Source organism: Ambystoma mexicanum, chromosome 4q (genome assembly GCF_040938575.1).
Source record: "Ambystoma mexicanum isolate Mex_15411 chromosome 4q, UKY_AmexF1_1, whole genome shotgun sequence".
NCBI lineage: Eukaryota > Metazoa > Chordata > Amphibia > Caudata > Ambystomatidae > Ambystoma > Ambystoma mexicanum.
The window spans coordinates 25,154,637-25,177,179 of record NC_090928.1 but is presented as its reverse complement, the minus strand read 5'-3'; the positions used below and the strand labels follow the sequence as shown (position 1 = coordinate 25,177,179).

At 43.5% G+C, this 22,543-nt stretch overlaps 1 protein-coding gene across 8 annotated transcripts in view; it reads right to left on the bottom strand.

Annotated features, from left to right (window-relative positions):
• The window catches only part of EDARADD (EDAR associated via death domain), a 1,165,333-nt gene that overhangs the window by 682,142 nt on the left and 460,648 nt on the right, over positions 1–22,543 (bottom strand). The window contains exon 1 of one of the 8 annotated variants that reach the window (XM_069607379.1): positions 18,282–18,323. The exons of the other annotated variants lie outside the window; for them this stretch is intronic. The gene's annotated coding sequence lies outside the window, so the exon portion shown is untranslated. Of the gene's footprint in view, positions 1–18,281; positions 18,324–22,543 lie in introns of those variants that run through there. 8 annotated transcript variants of the gene reach the window in all.

The following is a 22,543-nucleotide window of genomic DNA, read 5'->3' as shown; positions in this document are numbered from 1 at the left end:
AGGGCATGCGACTTCTGAATTTTGAATTTTATTACCTGGCAGGGCAGCTACAGCATGTGACAAGGTGGCAGGCAGATGAGGAGAATGTGGAGCATACCCTGTCAAGAGCTGGCATGACACTGTACGTATTAAAGGAAGCAATATGGATAAAAAGTGACAGGAACTGCAATCCTTCGGAATTAGTGCAGTTAGGCAGGAAGATATGGGATAGGAGTAGGGCAATACTAAAGATGGCAGAACCTTACTCACCATGGTGCCACTCGTGACCATCACAGGGGAAAACACCAACAACCTAGAACAGATCAGGCTATGCTGGGAAAGCAAGGGGATTATACTATTAGGAGATCTGATCGAAAAGGATAGGTTTTGTACATTCCAAGACGTGATGGAAGACTTCAGGGTACACAGGGGCCGTTCTTGGTGCATTCCAAAATCCTATTTGAGACACACAAGAGATGGCCGAACCTCCTGGGCTCCCAGGAAGAAAATAAAGTAGTACAGCTGAAATATGATGTGTCAGAAGTGGGACATGAAATGTCCAGGCTATATCAGGGACTTCTGGAGGCTTAACCAAAGGACACAACCAGGGGGAAGAGCGTGTGGGAAACCGATGTGGGCAGGGAATTGATGGAAGGGGAACGCAATAGAGCACTGCTATACCCAAAAAACGTCTCAAAGAATGCCAGATTCAAATTGACCCAATGCTATATACTACACAGAGCATACATGACAACACACCGCCTATCAAGGTTGACAGGTTCAGAAGATAGGGGATGCCCAAGATGCAGAGTCAGCGAGGCAGGATGATACATATGTTCTGGACCTTCCCAGTGGCACGAGAGTTTTGGCAAGGAGTAGAACATAGATTGAGATGGGGTGCATAAAAGGAGAAGCATGGACACCGGAGGCCTGCCTCCTTGGGATATTTGCACGCCCCAAGACAACTAAGCCACAAATTGAACTAATAGACATGGCCTGGGTGCTGGCAAAAAGAAGAATAGCAATGGATTGGAAATTGCAATAAGGCCCAAATATCAATAGGTGGTGGGAAGACTTAAGGAGGCGGTGCATAGCGGAAACAACAGTGTGGTATGAGGCCATCCAGAGGGGGAGGAGGGAATGCTCCAAGGACATAATGACCTGTAACGTCTTGGTACAGGACTTATTCAGCTCACCCAATGACAAGCCCCCCCGAAGTAAAAGCGAAGTTAGGTGAACAAGGAAGGTTGTAACCACGGAAGAATAGAGAAGGAGGTAGGACCGCCGAGAGCATAACCTAGGTAGCCGCCCCATGCAGGAAGAGCACAGACAGTGGTTACAGATCCATTTCAGTTGGGGTTATGGAGGAAAGGGGGACACAGGGTGGTAAAGGGGAAAAGCTTTGAAGTGTACAATGTTTTGAAGAAACATATTGTATAAAACTGATTGCGAAAAAAAACCTTAATAATCACACTTTCAAAAAACGGATTGGTTTATAGAAGAGAGAGGTTGTTAGTCCCCAAAGGCATGAGAGAGAGATTGTGATTAGTCTAGGCTGCAAATCCCATATGGGGATATCAAGGGTCAAGTCCGTTATTTGGGTGGATTTCTGGTAGCCTCGGATGGACAAAAACATTGAACAATCAGTGGATGAGTGCAGTATGTGCAAAGAAAGTGACAAGGTTTTGAAGCCAGCGTTGGATCCCATAATGATACCCGAGGTGGGTACAGTTCTCTGGGACACTGTGGCTGTTGACTTTTTCGGATCACTCAATTTTTGAGAAGCCAGAGGGTGTTATATAATTGTAGCGAGAGATGTCATGTCCAAGAAGCCAGAGGTCGGAGTATTGAAGGAGATAACATCAAGGCATGTAAATGGATTCTTGGAAGATGTGTTTTTAAGGGAAGGATTTCCTACTTATGTTCTGAGTGACAATGGTCCTCAATTTGTGTTGGTTGAATTTGAGGATTGGCTAAGATCCTTAGGGATTTGGAACACCTCTCTATATCATCCTCAGACCAGTGGGTGTAAAGAGAGGTGATTGATGACTGGCGTGAGAAAGGAATAGGCGAGACTCGGAACGCTCCCCTGCTTGATTTGACAGAAACCCTGATTTATAGACGGTACTGGACCCTACATTCGCTTACGCTTGGCAACGGGTTACCTTCTCTGACGGCGCCCGGGACGGGTTTTGTCAAAGTGCTACTACATTGCCGATTAGATCACCGCTCACGTACCACGCACCGCCCGTGCATAATCAAGTAATTTGGACGCCAATCCAATATGAAAGCATGTGCAGCTCTGATCACATGCCAGACGGGGTGCTGTCTGTGTGGCAGAGCCTGAATATACCCTCCGGTAGGAGAGTGAAACTGTCGGCCTAGATCTAGAAACTAGGGACAGATTCAGAAACCTTGCTTCAGCATTACACGCTCGAGTGACGCTAGTCGTGTTGAGAACAACATGGTCTGAAATCTATCTTGATATCTGCTTCCGATGATTTGGCCGCCGGTTGGAACACTCCGTCTTTCTAGTCAACCGAGTGATGATGGTTGATGCTGTAGAAACAAGTTGATTGTTCATTGGATGACCAAATCATTGACCCACTTTATCGGGTCTGAATTGAAGACCATTGTGGTATTTTTCTTAGAGGATACATTGCAAACTGTTCACAGGCAAATTAGCACCCCTGAAGAATTTCCCTTGATTTTACTGTATGAGAAGTGCATGAGGAATGAAACATGTTGGGTTGAATGGGAGTGGATTGGTGTGTTAGTGAATGGTTAATTTGTATTTTAGCACATTTTTGGTTAACAATTGAAATTTTCGGTGAACCAAAAGGCCACCACAATTCATTGTATTGTCTAGCCTGAAAACTTAGCTGAAGAAACTGTCTACTTCAGCTGGCCTTTTCCCTGTGCATTCTTTTGTCTGGTGCTCTCTATAAAATCCGCAGATTATGCAATGTATGTCGAAATATTAATTGCTTTTGTCTTGAATTTTAATTGATGTTCATGAATAAAATTGCACCCTTTTTTACTAAATCTTTTGTCTAACAGTTGGTTGAATTTTCCTATGTTAGCTAGTTGTTCATAACACAACACAAAGTTGTGTTCTGTTTCATTTTCTTCTCTTTTCTTTGCTAATATAAAGGAAGAGTATTTCCTCCTGAATTTGAGCACTGCTGTGTGGTGTTATGGGTTTCTACCTATTTTGGGGTGATGTTGTTGGTGTAGCAGTATAATATGTGTACCCCTACCTCCTTTTTGTGTTAAAGGTAAAGAGAGGTTCAACAGGACGATCATGGACGGTCTGAGAATGACGGTGGCTAATGGTGGGGATTGGAAGAGTGACTTGTTTCAGAGTATTTCAGTACACCCCATGGTGTTACTGGCGTAACACCTTTTGAACATTTTAGAGGGAGGAAGACAAATACCTTTCTCACTCCAGGGTGGCCTGGTAAATCCAAGTTAGTGAGTGTGCATGGGAAGATGGTAAGAGATAGGATTCTGAGAAATAGAGAGGTTACGAAATTCAGGTATGACAGGGTGCAGAGTTGTAGATTCACTGCATTTGCGTGTGGGGACAAAGTGAGAATTCTTTTGCCAAGGAAGGGGAAGAAGTATGGTGAGAAGTTTTCAGTGGTCAAAATTGTGGAGAAGGATCTTGGTAATGCCATAATAATGATGGGTGGTGAGGTGTGGAGCAAGGACAGAGTTGCTAAGTATGGTTGGGTTGCTAAAGGTGCTGTGTCTCTGTTGGGTCATTAGTTAGGAGGGAGGTGTGTTGTGATCTTACTGAAGTATATTGGGGTTTCAGAGCTTGTTGCTATGTCTTTCATATGTTTCCTCCTGTATATATGTTCTGTACATAGTTAGGTCATGATGGAACGTTTCCCTTGTAAGGTTCTTTGTGGTATTATTTGTGGTTGGTTGACATTCTGTCAGTTGATAGACTGGTGAGTCTTGCCACAGCCTGTAATGTATGTTCTTGAATACATTATAATTCCTGCATATCAGTGTCAGGATAATTAGCACTGAACAACTTTACAACATAAGCCATGCTGGTAATGGTATGGGTTTTGAAGAATTACCAGCACTTGGTTCATAGAGAACAAATGGTAGTGAAGACCTCCCAGCAACCATTACAATATGTTACGTGATATGTGATATGTGACATCGGAGGAGGAGTTGCTCTAATCTTTCTGGAGTGGGTCCCTGCTTCTGTCATTCCTATGCAGGCCTACTCCTTTGAGTGTGTGGTCTGCAGGCTCTCTATCTCTGCCTGCCTCTCTCTAACTGTGGCACCCATTTACCGGCCATGTTGCCCTCTACCTCTCAGAGTGGGCTGACCTCTCCTCTTCTCTCCTTGGCTCCAACTCTCAAATTCTCCTCCTCAGAGACCACAACACAACCTGGATGCTTCTAATCATTCCTCTGGGCTCTTTTGCAACCTCTGCAACACTCTCTCTTGCTCTCCATTCTACCCTTCACACTCTGCCGGACACACCTTGGAAGTTATCATCTCCTCAGACATCCCCCACTGTAACGCTCTCACCACTCCTCTCTCTTGGACTGACCACTTTCTGTATTCTTCTCATCTGAAACTCTCTGTCCCTCAGGCTAAGCCCACCTCAGCACTGCCACCTACCGTCTTGGTCAATCGTCCCATGAAGCATGTGTCAGTGAATTCCTTTGCCTCTACTTTCTCTGCTCCTTCTACTCGTGTGGCTGACTCACACTCTGGCACAGCTCTCACTCACCTGCATCTTGCTATCTCCAACACTCTGGATATCCTTGCCCCTGTAATGAGAATCGGCCTAAAGCCTACCTCCAAGTGCAACTCTTGGTATGACTCTGACCTCGCTGGCCTGAAAAGCAAGTGCAGGGTGGCTGAGAGGAAGTGGATGGCTTTGAGCGCCTCTTCTGACAAACTGGCCTGCTGCCTGCTCCGAAGGCAATACAGACTCTCTGTCCTGTCCAAGAAGAGAACCCACATCCAAGCCTGCGTCTCTGCGGCCTCTGACAACACGGCTGAACTTTTTAAAATCTGCAAGGAGCTGGCCAATCCTTCTGCAGTCTCCACCTCTCCTGTTCCCTCCCGGTCCCTCTGTAAGGCTCTGGCTTCCCACTTCACCACTAAAACTCAGAACATCCTGTCCTCATTCTCCTCCTCCTCTCCCTCTACCGCTCTTGCCCCCCCCCGCCTCTGGCCACCTCTCCCTCAACTCCTCCTTTCTCATCTTTCTCTTTGACAACAACTGACTACATTTCTAGACAAGTCTGAGCTATGAAAGTGTAATCTAAACAGGTGCTCCCCATCTCCTCCAGATCCATCAAGGACCACATTGACAATCTCTCCCAAGCCTTGGCCGATTTCTGCAATCCCTCTTTCGCCACTGCATCTTTCCCCTCTCTGCTCAAGCACTTCCTTGTGTATCCTCTCCTTAAAAAGCCTTCTGCCGAGCCTACCTGTCTAGCAAACTATCGCCTGATCTCTATCACTCCTTTCCTGGGCAAACTCCTGGAAAATATGGCCATATCCCAGCTTACTCTCCACACCAAACCCATTGGTTGTCTCCATGTGCCTCCGGCTTGAGAGACACCTGGTAAGTGTTTAGAAAGTAGGGCTCCTGTATTTCAAATCCAACAAAAGGGCAAAAGTATTATTTGCATACATTTCGATTTTAACCAAAAAAAGGGGTGAAAAGTCACGCTTTGGTAATCAATTAGTCATGCATAGAAGGAACTTGGTCACACTTGATTATTTACACATAAACTAGATATACATTTAGAAAAGAAACATATTTTCGCCAACACGTGTTTCAACCTATCTAGGCCGTCCTCAGGGCGTAAAGTTTGTAATAATTAGTACAGTTAACTTATTCAATCAGCAATCCTTGTTTGCAGAGAGAGTCTGGGGAGGGAACAGACACAGGCGGGGAGGGGCGGGGAAAATGCAGGAAAAAACCATGTAATATAGGGAAACAAAAAAGAGAAAGTAATTAAGTGTTAGTGACAGAATAAGTGAACTTGACCATATAGGTTAACATTTTCATAATTAACTCTATTTTTTTGCAATTAAATATAGTTCTTGATATTCAGCTAGGGAGCTTGTATATAAAAAAGCACCGGCATTTGGCAATTTCCCTATATGTTAGTGTTTTACTTTCCGCATTTTGATGGAAAACAGGGGGAATGGTTAGTTTGTATCAGTCAAAACGCCATACATGCAAGTTGCCGTGACTAAAGAGATCTGAAAGACCATGCTTATCATAAGCGTATCTCAGAGAAAGTAAATAGTGATAAGTTACCTTATATGCAGTTATGCCTAACGTCTTTAGATCATATACTTTCTTCTGGCATTAGTATATAAGTCACATTGGCAGTCCAGAATTAATTTTATACTGAAGATCAGTTTCCTAAAAGGACAAGAAAGTTTGGTGTAAGCCTAATTGTTGCAAAAGTCCTTACTCTATTACGAAATGCGAGATATAGATGCTGCAGCGAGTTTAGCTCTTTTATAAAGGTTTACTTGAAGAGTTACCTGAAAGGTCACTATTTTGGTTGCAAGTAATTGCAATTGTCCAACATGATTTGCCGTTATATATGCATGCCGTATTCTGAAAAAGTAAAAATTAGATGTGCGTAAGTCATGGGCATTTATTTTGTTTTACCAGTTTTGTGCGATTATGGATGAAAGAGTGCCCAGCATGTTATTATTTGGAGCTTACCGGCTAGAGTGCAATCCCCCGATTGTTATCTTGCGCCGTCGGGCCGTGACTGAAGCATCGGCAAGGACTTGCCGTTGCTATAGTAGCGTGACTAATTCTTCTGGTCACGTGATGCATCACGTGTCCCGGAAGTGAGTGAGGATAGCAGTCGAATTGTAAAAACTGCGTGCAAGTTTTGTTGGCAGTATGCCCATTTCGAGAGAGTTGGGCAAATAAATGATTTAGTTGGTAATAATGCAGCCGATATCTACGTGCTCGAATATCCGCAATGTTAATGCTCAGTGGTCTAAGAGGTAAGCTGGTCATGTGATTGGTCACCTGTCCATGGTTGCTAGGCAACTGTAGTTAAACAGGAAGGGTTCGCCAGTATTCGAATTTTCCTGCACGGACTATGTTGTATGTGTTTGACTCGGATACAAAGTGGATAGGACTATAGTTATTTGTTTGAAAAATAAGGTTTATAATGTCACTCGGCCCATTTTGAGGGAAAAAGTGCTTTAGTAGAAGTCAAACTAAAGTACGGTGTATTAACCGTTTATAACAAATTTGCATCAGTTACATATATTTCTAAAGTGCATTTGGCAACCCAGATCTATATTGTTCTAACATGTAAATTTTGCAATTTGCATCCTCTTCGGTGGCATTCCAGATATATTTAGCTGCATTTCGTGCATTAATTTGACAGACATTATTTGACTGCAAGTTATCCAAATGAGCGATTCTCTTGATATTTCTAACATTTCTTAGTGCAGTTCTGAGTTAGACATGCTGCAGTGTATGTACATTTGACAGAAAAACATTTAGCTCATGCTCTTTGTTGAGACCGAGTGACAGACATCGGAGTTTGGAGATCATTTTTGCTTCCTGTCGGCGTAGTTTCAGCTCTCTGTCACCTCCTCTTGGATGTGGTTGAATCTGTTGGAGTCCGACAAATCTAATGTCTTTGGCATTATCCATTTGATGATGTTCTTGCCAATGAGCTGCCAAAGGTAGTCTAATATCTTGACTGTTCAAGCTGTTTAGATGTTCCCGTATGCGGAAGCGTACTTTTCTTATGGAGCTACCAATATACATTTTTTGACAAACACATTGTATTCCGTATATGACAAACTTTGATCGGCAGTTAATAAAATCCTTAATCTTAATTTCCAGGCCACCATGGCATTTGAATGTTTTCGTAGGTGATAGTGTATATTTGCAAAAATTGCACATTCCGCATTTGTAAAATCCTGCTGGCTGAGTCCTTGACGTTAGCCAGTGCTCTTGTCCAATTGGCTCTGATTTGAGGAAAGAAGGGCATAGTAAATTTCTGAGGGTGTTTGCTTTCGTAAAAATGATAATAGGGGATTCCGAAATGTAGTTTGTCAGATCTGTGTCCAAAAGTAGTAAGTGCCAGTGTTTCTTCAACATTTGGTAAATTAGTTTACTATCTCGTGAGTATTTGGTAATAAAGTTTACCAATTTGGGATATTCGGTTTTCTCTCCTTCAGGTTTTGTTTCTAATAACGATTGTCTAGTCACTTTTTGAATCGAATTGGTTGTTTGTCTAATTAGGCGTTTAGAGTACCCTCTTGCCTGAAATCTTTCGCCAATGGACTTAAATTCTTTTTGAAAACTGGTAAAATGGCTGCAGTTCCGTCTCGATCTGAGAAATTCTCCTCTTGGTATGTTTTCTACAACACTGTGCTTATGACTACTAGATGCATGAAGAATAGAGTTGACTGCAGTGTCCTTCCTATGTGTACAGGTATGTATTGCCTCACCATCAATTTAAATTTTTAGATCCAGAAACACAATCTCATGTGTATCTATTTGGCCTGTGAAGTTAATTCCAAAGGTGTTATGGTTGAGATAGTCCAAAAAGCCCTCATATTCATTATTTGTACCTTCCCATATGGCTAGAACATCATCGATGTATCTTTTCCAGGTAATGATATTATGTTGGAAGGGGTTATTATTGAAAATGTATTTCTCCTCAAAGTATGCCATAAATAAATTGGCTAGACATGGGGCGTATTTTGCACCCATCGCTATACCCTTTGTTTGTGAAAAGTATTCAACATTGAAAATGAATTGGTTATGTGTCAAGGTAAAGTCCAATAGATTTTTGATCATTTGTACATGTGTATAGTGGGAAGCAGAAAAAGTCCTGAAGCTAAAGTCTATTGTTTCCAAGGCCAGGGTGTGTGGAATAGATGTGTAGAGTGCTGACACATCTAATGTTATTAAAGCATAAGTGGTTTTCCATTTGATATCCTTCAAAATTTGAAGAGTGTGCATAGTATCTTTAAGATATGCTGGAATTTTTGGTACCAGTTTTTTGATGCTGCTGTCAATATAGTCAGCTGGTGCCTCTGTGGCCCCTCCCTGTCCACTCATTATCGGTCTTACTGTTGGTAAGTGCACAAAAGGTTTATGAATTTTCGGCAGAAAATATATTGTAGGCATTATTGGTTTGGTTACAGATAAGTATGCCTTTTCATCGTCAGTCAGAAGCCCCTGGTCATACCATTCCTGTAATGTCAGTTGTAATTCTCTCACAGTCAAATTAGTAGGGTTACTAGCAAGTTTCTTATAACAGCCAGGGGTGGATTAGTGTTCCTCTGCCATTTTGATATAGTCTGTCCTGTTAAGGATGACTATATTTCCCCCTTTCTCTGCCTCTTTTACAATAATAGACCTATCATTGCATATTTCTTGTAGTGCTTCTCGTTCATTCTTTGTCTGTTTAGACTTTTTGCTATTAATACTTGGTTTAATGCGATCCATATGTATATGGATGTCCTTGGTGACTGATTTGTAGAATGTATCAATGACATTCTCACCTCCAAATGGTGGCATGAATTTTGATTTCTTTTTTTTATATTCTTTCAGGTCCAAATTCCGTGGGTGTATACCTAGTTCTTTCTGTATATCACACATAGTTTTGGGATCTTCTTCAGTTAGGTTAGAAAGCAACTGTATGTTCTCTATTTCTTGAATGCTTCTTTTGCTGATAGGTAACATTGTTTCTGGCTGTGTCCATGTTGTGGGTCTATTATGGAAGAATTTCTTTAATTTGAGCTTCCTAGTAAATGTATATAAATCAATTTGAACCTCTATCATGTCTGATTCCGTACTAGGTGCAAATGAGAGGCCATAGTTTAGCATTGCTAATTGTTGATGAGAGAGGTGTTTGTCAGATAAATTGATAACTAAACTTTCAGTATGGGTTTTGGTCTGACATTCTTGAGACTTGATCAGGTGAATCTTTTTCCTGTATTTCTCCCTTCCTCGCCTGTTTGCTCCTCTCCCTCTTCCTCCTCTGATGACGTTGGAGTAGTTAGGGTTTTGGGTCCTAAAGGGACATTCTTTTGGAACCGTACTTGTTTGTTCTGGGTGTTATTCAAGATTTGGTCCCCTTTCTTATATCTTTTAATTTCTGCAAGGAAACCTCTCTTTTTGAATTGTAAAGGTTCAGCTGTTGTGGCTTGTTCTGGGTTTTCAGTACCCTCAGGGATTTCTGATTCAGAATCTGCATCAGAGGTAACTGGTGATATAGTTGGAGTTGCAGTTAGTGATAGGTCTCTATAAAATTTTCTAAATTTGCGTAATTTGATTTCATCTTGGTATTCCACTAGTATCTGATTCATTTTGGCAAAGTTTTTCTCTTTTGTACTGTCAGCATTTGTCATGCTGCGATTTCTGCCTTAATCTTTTTAATTTCCAAAGTTACTCTGGAATGTTCTCGCTCTGCATGTATGACCAATATTTTCATCATGTTTTCTGAACTGGTGGTAATATTTGCCTCCCAACCGGCTGCCAGATCTTGATCGTCCTTGTTTGTGAAGTCTGGAAAGATTAATATTCTCAGACCTCTAGGTATGATGTTCTGATCAATGTAGTTTTTCAGAGAAACTTGTTCCCAGTATTTGTTTATTTCTTTTTTACATAAGCGTTCCAGTTTAATGAATTTTTGTACTAATGTTTCAGAAACATTTGGTCTTGTTTTGAAAGGGTTAGTATCCGTACCTCTTTTTTTGGTTAAAATCGAAATGTATGCAAATAATACTTTTGCCCTTTTGTTGGATTTGAAATACAGGAACCCTACTTTCTAAACACTTACCAGGTGTCACTCATACTTACTCGCTTCACAACCCTACTAAATCAATACCACATTGTTGTGGCATATGTATGACTGAGCGCAGTCTGTGTGGTTAGCACCCTCTCAAGCTCTGATCTGCTCTTTAATCTTGACTCCAGCATTCGTTCTGTCCTCATCCTCCTTGACCTTTCCTCTGCTTTTGACACAGTCAATCATGCCACCCTGATCAATTGACTCCGTGAGACCTTGGGCATCATAGATCAGGCCCTAAAGTGGTTGACCTCCCTCCTTCTGGATAGCCCCTTCCCAGGCCCAACTTGGGTTCTTTCTCTCCACCACCTCTCTCTCCTCATGTGGTGTTCCGCACAGTTCTACCCTCTCACCCTGGCATTTCATTGTCTACCTGGCCTCTTTGGCCCACCGGATCTCTACATTCTCCTCTAACTTTCAGTGTTATCAGGATGGCACTCAACTCTCTTTCAGGCTCCTCTTAGCCTCCTCTCCTCTCTTGCTTATTTCTGACTGTCTATCCGTGATTCAGGAGCGGTGTGCCTCCAACGATCTCTGCCTTAATGACAGTAAGACTGATATCTGTCTCATTGGGACCCATGCTCCCACTTTCCCTCTATCACTCTGGCAGCCCTCCATGGGCCCTTTTCTTTCGCCTTCTATAAGGAAAAAAATCTTAGTGTTATCTTGGACTACCCTCTTTCCTTCTCTCCTCACATCACAGACCTTGCCAGGAAGGCCCACTACCAGCTGCACTTCCCCAGAGGTATTCGTCCCTTTCTCACTTTCCCCAGAAGCTCACTGTCTCCATAGCCCTGGTTCTCTCTAGGCTGGACTACTGCAACAGCCTCTTTCTCAATCCGCCTTCCTCTGCTCTCCTTCCTCTTCAACTAATCCAGAACAACACTGCAAGATTTATCCTCAGCCTCAAGCCCAGGGGCTGTATCTCTCCAGCCCTGAAATCTCTACACTGGTTCCCGGTGGCTTTAAGGATCAAGTTCAAGACCCCCTGCATCATCAACAAGGCTTTCTGAGGCTGGGACCTGCATTACATCCAACTCTCTCTTCCAAAATACCTTTCTTCACAAGCTGTTCGCTCAGCTACCTCCAACTCTCTGAGGGTATGATGCTTCTCCAGGTAGAGAGTGGGGATAAAACTCTCTCCTCTGCAGGGGCCTCCCTCTGGAATGGCCTTCCTGCCCCTCTCACATTTGAGCCGGACTACCTCAAGTTCCGGAAGCAGCTCAAGGCCTTCCTTTTCTCTTCTGCTTTCTCTCTCTCCCTCCCTTGCTGACCTACTTGTTTGCTGCGCCGACTGGTTTTCTGGCTACCCTCAGAGACCCACTGGTTGCCAGGCTCCTCCACCATCAGTCTCTCTTACACTGCCTCTGAGCCTGCCGCGCACTTAGGGGCTGACACTGTAACCTCTACAGTCCCCTGCCTCATTTGCACTTACCCAGAGCAGTGCCTCCCTGGCTGCACTTACTCAGAGCATTGCTGCCCTGTCTGTACTTCCCCTCTCCCTCTCCCCGGCACTTCTAACTCTCCCTTCCCCTGCACTTTGTATTGTCGCACTTGCACAATCTGAATGTAACAAGGCCTAGTAAGATTGTTTGTCTGTCCTACCTCTATCTTCCCTTCCTTGTCTTGTGGCGCTTCGAAAGACTTAGCAAGGGGAGTGGCAAGGTTTCTGAGGTTGTCCCCAGAATAGAACTGGGAGTGAAGGTGGAGGTGGAGGGTGGTGGGTGTTAATGGCAAGGGGCAGCAGTTCAGGGATTGTCCTTTGGGTAAGGAAGAGAGGGAGGTGGAGATGGAGGTCGGTGGGGAGCAGCAGAGCACAAAGGTATGTCCGTTTTGCAACTCCTGATGCACAAGAGACCATGCACAAAAGGAGTTGTGAAATCGAATCATTTTAAAGTCCCCTTCCAGGACAATTTTAAAGAGTCAATAGCAATGTTTAGATGAAAGGATGAATGTTTTAGTTATATAGTTGAGAAAGTTTTACAATTCGGATAGTCAAAATTAGAAAGGACATCACAATATATTTCTGCATCAATATTTTACACTGAACCAGCATTTCTGCCCCTTTCTCATAGCAAAGAACCCATCTTATTCTTGACTGGTGACCCAAGCTTGGATGAGTCTGAGTGGATGAAGTCCACTACCAAAGGAAATCCCAGCACTTATCAAAGCAAAAGGAAATACAAAGAAGAAAATATGACAAAGACAAGGACCAATGAGATTAGAAAAAATCCTGCAAGAGGTCAACATTTCAGAATAGGACAAAATTACTGAATAGAAATTACCGACCCCACCAAAAGACCTAAAATACATACCACCAAAAGTTCGAACTACAAAAAGTTCGAACCTTTTGTGGTATGTATTTTTTGGTGGGGTCGGTAAAAAAAAAGAAGAAAAACAAAGGCTGCAGGGTGTCCCCTGCAACACCCGGCTCACTATACTGTGCTGCCTGACAAAAAAAAAGAAGATAAGGACCCTGCGGCGCCAGATCCCGATCACGGAAGTGAAAGGGAACAGGCGTCTCAGGGTCCAGCGAGATGGAAGGCAAGGTAAGTCAGGGGGTGGGGGGGTGTTGGGGGTAGGGGTAGGGGTAGGGGCGGGAGTGGCCGTGAGGGTTGGAGTAAGGATTTGCGAACATTGGGAATGTTCAGGGGAGAAATGACTGAAGATTATTTCGAGCAAATAATCTTCGGGCATTTCTCCCTCGAACATTTCTGTTGCGGACAAATCACACAGATTCAACATTTCAGCCTTTCCCATGTGACATTTGCATCCCTCTGATCAGCATTGACTTTGGCTACAACCATGGAACCAAAGGAAAATCTCAGAAGAGCCCCAGCTATGTGAAATCATTATAGAGGATTTTAAACTCTAAAACCTCATATAATTATGGAAAAGATAAAAGCCTAATTCCAAGCTTGTGAGACTCTTGTGCAAACAGAGATCCTAGGGGATTCCATTGTCCCTATCCTTTTACCGATGGAAACGCAGGCACATAGTGGGAGGATTACACGTATATAAATGATTCCTTCTATACATATTAGGAGGTCTGGACCATAGTCATTTTAAAAGAAAAGAAGCTTTTGCAGACATTGGGGAATTTAAAAATTAAATGTATGCATCACATTTATCATTAGGAAACAGTATGTTAAAGAATGGCATTTCCTCTAACAGAGACTAATTTTCTTCAGACTTTGTACAAATAAAAGCACATGTAAAAGACGCAAATGTACCATCACCCAGTGTTTTTAAATTAAATGTATTATTAGGATGATGGACACTGTTCTTAAACCCAATGTAGGCCAACGTGGTCCTAAAATCAGATCCTTGTTTTTGGGCCAACGACAAATAGATCATATAGTTATGACTTGGAGTGTACCCAGCTCCTGGTGCACCAATTTTTTGATACCGGGAAAACAAGTCTGGCAATCGACCAGTGAATTACTGGCTCATGTCGATGCTGGATGTAACCGGGAAGCTCTTTGCCATGGTTCTGCTAAAAAAGCGTTACAAGAATGGGTGGATCGTCATAATATCCTGGACAACATGTAATCGGGGTTTCAGGAGGGGAGGTCAACATTTTATAGTCTATTTCTGATTGATTATGTAACGGGGAGAGCCAGAGGTAGGGGCAACCCTGTGCTGTATTCAGCATTCATTGATGTTCGTGCCGCGTTTGACACGATAAATCATAACAGATTATGGACAGAAATGGCAAAACTTGGATGTCCTGAAGAGTTATTAACTTTGGTCATGAGACTGCATGCCAATACAAGCGTAAAGGTGACCATGGACAGTGGTGGAGCCTTCACGGTCCCTGTAGTAACCAATAAAGCGGTAAAGCAGGGGTTTGTGTTGGCTCCACTGCTCTTCAACCTTTACTTAGCTGACGTCCTGGGAATCTTAGGAGGTCTATCAAATTGCCCGTAGAGGGTAGGGGAGGTGCACATTGGTAGCATACATATTATATGCTGACAATGTTGTTTTATTCGACCACACTTGCAGAGGTATGAATATCTCCATGGGGGCATTGGAGCTATGTGCAGCAGAAACGAACTTGTAATACATGTGAAGAAAACTAAGGCAATGCAGTTTTATGCCAGGGTGGTTCCTTGCCCGGCCCTTTGGCTCTGTGGGAACAAATTGGAATATGTGGTTGATTTTAAGTATTTAGGAGTAAACATTGAAGAGAGGGCAGGTTATGAATACTTAGTGAAAGAAAGGAAAAGAAGAGCTACAATCTTCACGCTCTAAATTGGCACATTTGCCAGGGGAACTGCAGGATATAGGATGGCTGGAGTAAGGCGTATTTCCACTCAGTGCTTTTACCCATCTATGTTGTACGGGCTTGAGGCACTCTCTGGTAAGGACTTCAAATGGTTGAATGTGGTGGACGGTAGGTATTGGAGAAACATTTTACACACACCCCCTGCGTACCCATGGCTGTTATCAGGCTTGAGATGGGTCTTCAGTCTTTGGAAGGACATGTTACTGAAAAGTGGGGTTCACTTTACTTTAAGATAGTGAAAAAACCTAGGTGCACTGTCCTCAGGGCTGTGTCCCCTTTAATTGGGCAAATTGGTAGCGCCAACAAAGGAAAAATTGGTCTGGAATCTGTGTGCAAGGAAAATTTTGAGCTGTTGTACTAGACCCCTGACCAGAACCAGGACCTACCCACCTTAGTACGTGGGTGGAAAGTAAAGCAGAGGACCTGTGATTGGAATATGAATTATGTGAAATTACGGCAGCAAAAAATGTATGGGGAAATATTTGACAGTATGCATAAGTACATTACACTGCAAAGATATCTGATCATCTGCCCTGCTGAGAGAGTGCGAAGGTTTGGGCTGTTGCTACAAATAAATCTATTGCCTGTTCTATGTGTTGTAGGCCCGGGATTAGACACACAACTAGAACAGAGGGGTTGTAGGATGTGTAAAATACCTAGCAAAATGGAAACCCTTAGGCATGTATTGACCCAATGTTTACATTTTGGTCCTTTGTATTGAACGAGTTGGGCAGGTACGTCCATGATATTAATGCCATAATGAGTCGGTCGCTATGGGATCAGTGTTTAGTTACAAAAAATGCTGCAATGCACAATGCACTTTTTAGAATATGGATCATAGTTGCTGCTGAATTATTGATTGAAAATGTTTAGGATTTTATTTTTAAGGTAAACATTTTCTGATATTAATGGGTTATGTGCTTGGGCAAAGTCTATCAGCAACTGTCTCCGTGTGGTGCATCTGAGCTATTATGTCTGTCTTGTGCACTTCTGGATCATTGCACATTGTCCCAGAAGAGCTTTTTGAAGACTCGCCTTGACTATGCTGTGCTGGGTGCTTGAACCTGTCAGGAACTCAGCCCCAGGATGGTCGAACATTTATGGGTGGGTTCAACCTGCCTCATAGCATTCCCACAGATTTTCCAAAAGGTTGAAACTCCCCTTTGGTCTCAAGATTGTGTTTGAGCCCCAGTGTCCCATCACAAGGCCTGTGATTTGAGAAGGAAGTTCTGATAGCTAATCAGGGCTCTTGATCTTACGGTATTGCTAGGTATGCTTTTAGGGATGTCCACAAGAGAGGGCATGGCCAAACCCAGCTAGCTGCAGATGCTTCTGGGCGTGCCAAAGTCCTCTTGTTTGGCGGTCCTTTTCAATGGCCATTGTGCTTGAATTCTTTCTGGTCTGCCGCAACGCAATTACTGCTTCCTTTGTGGGTTTTGTTTGCCTCCACCCCAAGAAGGGAGTGGACTGGACAGGCTCACAAATTGGCGGGTTGAGGATTTTTGCAGTGCTTCTTGTGAGTTCAGGAGAATTTTGGGGAATTTTGGAGGAGTTTGTTTGTAGTCTTTCGGGCGTTATTGGTTCCCTCCTTGAACCCCTTCTTTCTGTTTGTGTGTTTCTTTATTTTTCCCTTTTTACGCTTACTCCCTTATAATCAACTAAAAAAAAGTTCTTAACACTTTTCCTTTCTTGTGAGAAACCTTTGTATGAACTTGGGAAGTCTTGCTGTGCTGTGCATTAGTCTGTCATCTACAGTTTGTGTTTTTTGATTATAATTTCCCATTGTGTGCATCTTGACTAAAATCCTTTGTTTATCGTTGTCATTTGTTTTGTGGTTTGCACATTGGTACCTTAGGCAACATCAGGCACATTTGGCACCATACACACCCTGGACACCTTAGGCAACACTTCTTTTTATTTGTATGGAAGGCTGGGGAGAAGACACTAGACTATTCCTCAAACTCAGCATCAACAATTGAGGTATTCAGCCAAGAGTTGGAGGTGTAGGTGAAGGGATTGCTGATGGAGGCTGGGATGGAGTGTGAGATGGGGAGGTGCAAGAGTCTGGTTCTTTGGAGGCAGCTAGTTTGGAGGAGGAAGACTTAGAACCAGATTTGGTTGGCTGAACAAGCTGGTGATGCGCACGGGGAGATGTTAATGCCAATGAGGATGAGTTTGTAATTGCTGCAGAGCCACTGCACAAGCATCTGTAAAACATGGAGAAATACATTGATCTTGGAGTTGGTGGAGGTGCCACAGATGGTCACTAATCAGATAGCACAGGGGAGGAGATTAGGACTGCTTCATTACCTTCTACGCGTGTGAAGTGGGCAAGGCAGGATCAGGCATTCCTTAACAGAGTGAAGGTGGGTCATATGTCAACCCCACTGTTACACTTCAGGCTTCCCCGCGGGCATCCTTGCCGAATACAACTTCTTTACAGGCTCCTCTATGGTCCAGGTACAAGCTAGACCAAATCAAAAGGAGGACTATTTTTAGGGTAATGCAACTGTGTATTGCCCAATCTCGTTTTCACACTAATAATAACACAGTTATATCGATTTGTAGAGAGTTTTTCAAAGAAAGGCCAATATGCCTAATTGCGCTTTCCGAATAGTCTCTTTTTGCACTTATGGTGTGCTAAAAGACACATGCTCTATCACCTTGGCTTTGGCATGTGTTAGCTGCCCCCCAAATGAAGATAAACATTAATTTTATTAGGTTTTCTCTGGGTAGGCAGGTGCAGATACAAATTTGTTAAAATTGTGAAGAATTTTCTTCAGCGAAGGTCTCTCTTGAGGTAGGTCGCTTCAGATAAAGAAAGGGTCCCTGGATACTTTTAACAAGGGTAACCTCAAATGGAACGAACAAAAACTGTGCGGTACGTGTTCTGCACTAGGTTAGAGTCGTTCTCCTAGCCGACCGGTTTCTGTGGTGCAAATAAGTGGGCCACATTCATCAGGGCTTGTACATGACATCTGGGTGTGTGCCTGTTGTTAGTCTCATAAAGCAGCACTGTCTGCATATCTTGACGTCCTCTCCCTGTCGGGGTAACAAGAGGGAGGGAGGAGAGAGAGAGGGAAAGCAGCTGTAAATATCACATGCTGTCATTTCGAACTATTAGAAGACACTGCACTGGTGTGTCAAGAGGGGAAAAAAGGCTTACCCGCTCCGTGTGATCTGGTGGCTTAATCATGAACGGTGAGACGGCCCGATACCTGGGGGCCAAAGGACAATAATTAATGTCTTACTTGATACCTGAGTACTTCAGATCGGAAAGGTGACAGTACAAAGCGTTACTAATTATTTTAACCAAATTGAGTAAATCTCCTGTCTAACGCGACACACGCTCTGCGTTGTCGCTACACGTTTAGCAAACATTTATACAGGACATCCCGGGTGATCACTAGGGCCCGCGTGTCTGACAACAGGGGGAGGGAGAGTGGCTAAACCAGGTGGGCTACAGGGGGCTTACCTCTGAGCAGAGTTCAGTCCGTATTACGAGCCGCGCGCGAGAGGGCTACATCTGCGCGGGCCGTATTAGTACACTATTTATGTTGCCATGGGGTAGCGCGTGGTCACGTGATCACGCATGCCTGACTCTGGCATGGCCGTCCCATAGAGAGGAGGCGGCGGCCATCGCCAGGTCAGGCCCCGCAAGCCGCGGGTCCCGAGGAACTCAACATCAAGTGTTATGAGTGGAATGAATCCCCAATTTCCCATCATTGTTATTGATGCTAGTGCCTATAGGTATCATCCTAGGCAGCCATTCACACATACAGCAAGAACCAAACCCGATCATGCTTACAACCCAGTTCCCTCTAGCTCCTCCTGAACGCTTCCTAGGCGACCCTAAACAATATCGAACCTTCATTAATCAATGCAAATTGCATTTTCTGTGTCGCCACACCTCATTTCCCACATCTACAACCAAAGCGGCTTTTGTTTTGTCTCATTTGGGAGGCACTGCAGCCGCATGGGCTAACCCGTTGTTGGAATCTAATAGCCATGTTCTCTACAATTGTGATGCCCTTCTTGCTATGATGAGTAAAGTATTTGATACACGTTATACTACTCAAGCTACTGATCTGGAACTCTTAAAACATCGACAAGGAAACAATTCTTTATTAGTTTATTTGGCACGATTCAATCAGTTGGCAGCAGAAACTGACTGGCCTGAAGAAAAGAAGACAGCTGTCTTCTATCAAGGCCTCTCAGATGAACTAAAGGACATCCTCTCCACTGTTCCTGTAGTCCCCGCGGCATTTGGGGGAACTGCTAGACTTAGTCCTTCAGATTGATGCTCGTAAGTCTGGAAGACGCGGCGAAAAGAAAACTGCATTGTTCAACACGGTTTCAGCAGAGGCCTCGTCTTCATCGTCTCCTGCGCCTGAACCTATGCAGATTGGAGTGGTTAGGGGACCGCTTACCCCTGCTCAACGAGAATATCGTCAAGTACACAATCTCTGCATGTATTGTGGGGCCTCTGATCACTTATTACCTGAGTGTACCAAAAAACCTAAAAGAAAGGCGGGAAACGCCAAATCCCGACAGTAGACAGAGTCCCTGTGTCGGGAAACTCACCCTTAGACTCTACAATACAGAATCCGAGTCATTTAATCCGTCTACCTGTTACATTTTCCTTAGATCATGGTGTTTCATTCCAGACAACAGCCGTGATTGATTCAGGTGCAACAGGTAATTATGTTGATCAATGTTTTGCTGCCATGTCAAAAATACCACTGGTTCGCAAAACTATACCTGAAACAGTGAATGCAGGTGATGGTTCACTTCTTGTCTCAGGAATGGTAACTCACCAAACAGTTCCACTACATATGAGTACTGATGAAGGTCATACTGAAGGCATATCATTTGATATCGTTAAAGCACCAGCATACAAAGTCATTCTGGGCATTCCATGGTTGAAACTTCATAATCCTGCCATCGACTGGTCGACATCTCAGATTCAGTTCCCTTCCAATATGTGCAATACTCGATGTACTACATTACTCGGTATTACCCATGATAGTCCAGTCAGGGCGCTAGTTTCACCTACGATGCATATCGGAGCTGTCTCTAAAAATGTTACCTCTGTGATACCCTTTCAATATGCAGATTACACAGATGTTTTTGACAAAGGGATGGCAGAAACTCTACCCCCACATAGAGCTTATGATTGCCCAATAGACTTAATTCCGGGTGTAAAAATACCATCCGGCAGAGTGTACTCCTTCACTCTCAAAGAAGACGAAGTTCTTAAAGATTACATAGACAAGGCTTTGACCATGGGATTCATTCATCCTTCCAAATCACCAATTTCATCACCACTTTTCTTTGTCCCTAAGAAGGAAGGGGATCTACGTCCCTGTATTGATTATCGTGCTTTGAATGCAGCAACCATAAAAAACCAGTATCCTCTTCCTCTGATCTCTGTCCTTCTTGGTCAATTGGGTTCTTCCAAAATATTCACTAAGCTTGATCTCAGAGGAGCTTACAATCTCGTCCGCATGAGAGTGGGGGACGAATGGAAGACCGCATTTAAAACACGTTACGGTCTGTTTGAGTATCTTCTCATGCCTTTTGGGTTATGTAATGCCCCGGCCACCTTTCAAGCTTTCATGAATGATCTGTTTTACGACATTCTTGATCAATTTGTTGTTGTCTATCTAGACGACATCTTGATTTACTCTCAAAACCAGGAAGACCACGAAAAACATGTCAAGATAGTACTCCAACGTCTGAGGGAACATAGATTGTTTGTTAAAGCCGAAAAGTGCATATTTCATGCCTCAGAGGTGGAATGTTTGGGATATGACCTTACTAACAATGGAGTGCGCATGAGTCAATCCAACATTAGTGTGATTCTGGAATGGCCTGTGCCCAATTCAGTCAAATCTTTACAATCATTCCTGGGATTTGCAAACTTTTATAGACGCTTCATCAATGGGTTTTCTGAAATATCTGCACCACTTACCTCTATGACAAGTGCCAAAGTACCATTTGTATGGTCTTCAGAAGCTCAGAGAGCCTTTGATCAATTAAAATCAGCCTTCACTTCCGCTCTTGTCCTCAAACATCCTGATCCCGAGCTTCCTTTTTTTGTTGAAGCTGATGCTTCAGGTTATGCCCTGGGGGCGGTATTGTCTCAAACTTGTCCGCATTCGGGAGAGATTCATCCTGTTGCCTATTTCTCTCGTAAATTGACAGCTTACGAAAAAAGTATTCCATCACAGAACGCGAACTTTTAGCCATCAGAGACGCATTCTTGGAATGGAGGCATCATCTTTTGGGGGCCAAACACCCTGTATATTCGGATCACCGCAGTCTGTTAGCCTTCAAATCTATGAAATGTCTTACGGCTAGACAGGCGCGGGGGCATTTATTCTTTTCACAATACCAATTTGTTATCACATACCGTCCTGCTAAAGCTCAAGTCCCGGCTGATACTCTCTCGCGCTTACATGCGGATGGTCAGTCTCAACAGGTCGAAGATCTTCCTCTTCTACCAAACAAGGTTGTTTGTGGTTGTTCTGTTCAGCCCTCTTTTCGTTCAATCATCCTTGATTGGGTTTCAAAACATCCAATAGAGATCACTGACCTCAATCTGGAAATCATTCAGGGTATGCCATTCATCCAAGGGCGCGTCTATATACCCACAGGTCAAGCTAAAGATTTAGCGCTTCAGTGGTCTCAAGATTCTTTGATTGCTGCACATCCAGGAAGTCAAAAAACTCTTGAAGCCTTACGGCGTTGGGCTTGGTGGCCTTCCATGGTTCGTGATGTAAAGGATTACATTTTGACTTGTTCCATATGTACTCAGTGTAAAACTTCTAGAGCCAAACCAGTTGGATTGTCACAACCTCTTCCTGTGCCGTACAAACCTTGGCAGATGCTGTCAATGGATTTCATTGTGCAACTTCCTGACGTTCAGGGTTATGACACTATTTGGGTAATCGTTGATTACTTCACTAAATATGCATTGTTCATACCTTGTTCTGGTTTGCCTGCAGCTCCGGAATTGGCGAAACTGTTCTTGACGAATGTGTTTCGTTTCTTTGGTTTACCCTCGGTTATTGTTTCCGATCGTGGCTCACAATTTACGTCACGGTTTTGGAAGGCTCTTACAGCTTCTCTGGGTATTGAGGACAGGTATTCCTCGGCTTACCATCCTCAAACGGATGGGCAGACTGAGAGAACTAATGCTACCATCGAACAGTATCTACGCTGTTTATGCCTTCAGTACCAACAGTCTTGGTTTACTTCTTTGCCTTATGCAGAATTTGCATACATCAACTGGAGTTTCTCCCTTTTTTGCCCTGTATGGTGGTCATCCTAGGGCACTTCCACTTGATCCAGTATTACCGGCCATTAATCCTGCAGCAAAAGATTGCATCAGAGATCTCGATAAGATTCATCGGGATGTACGCT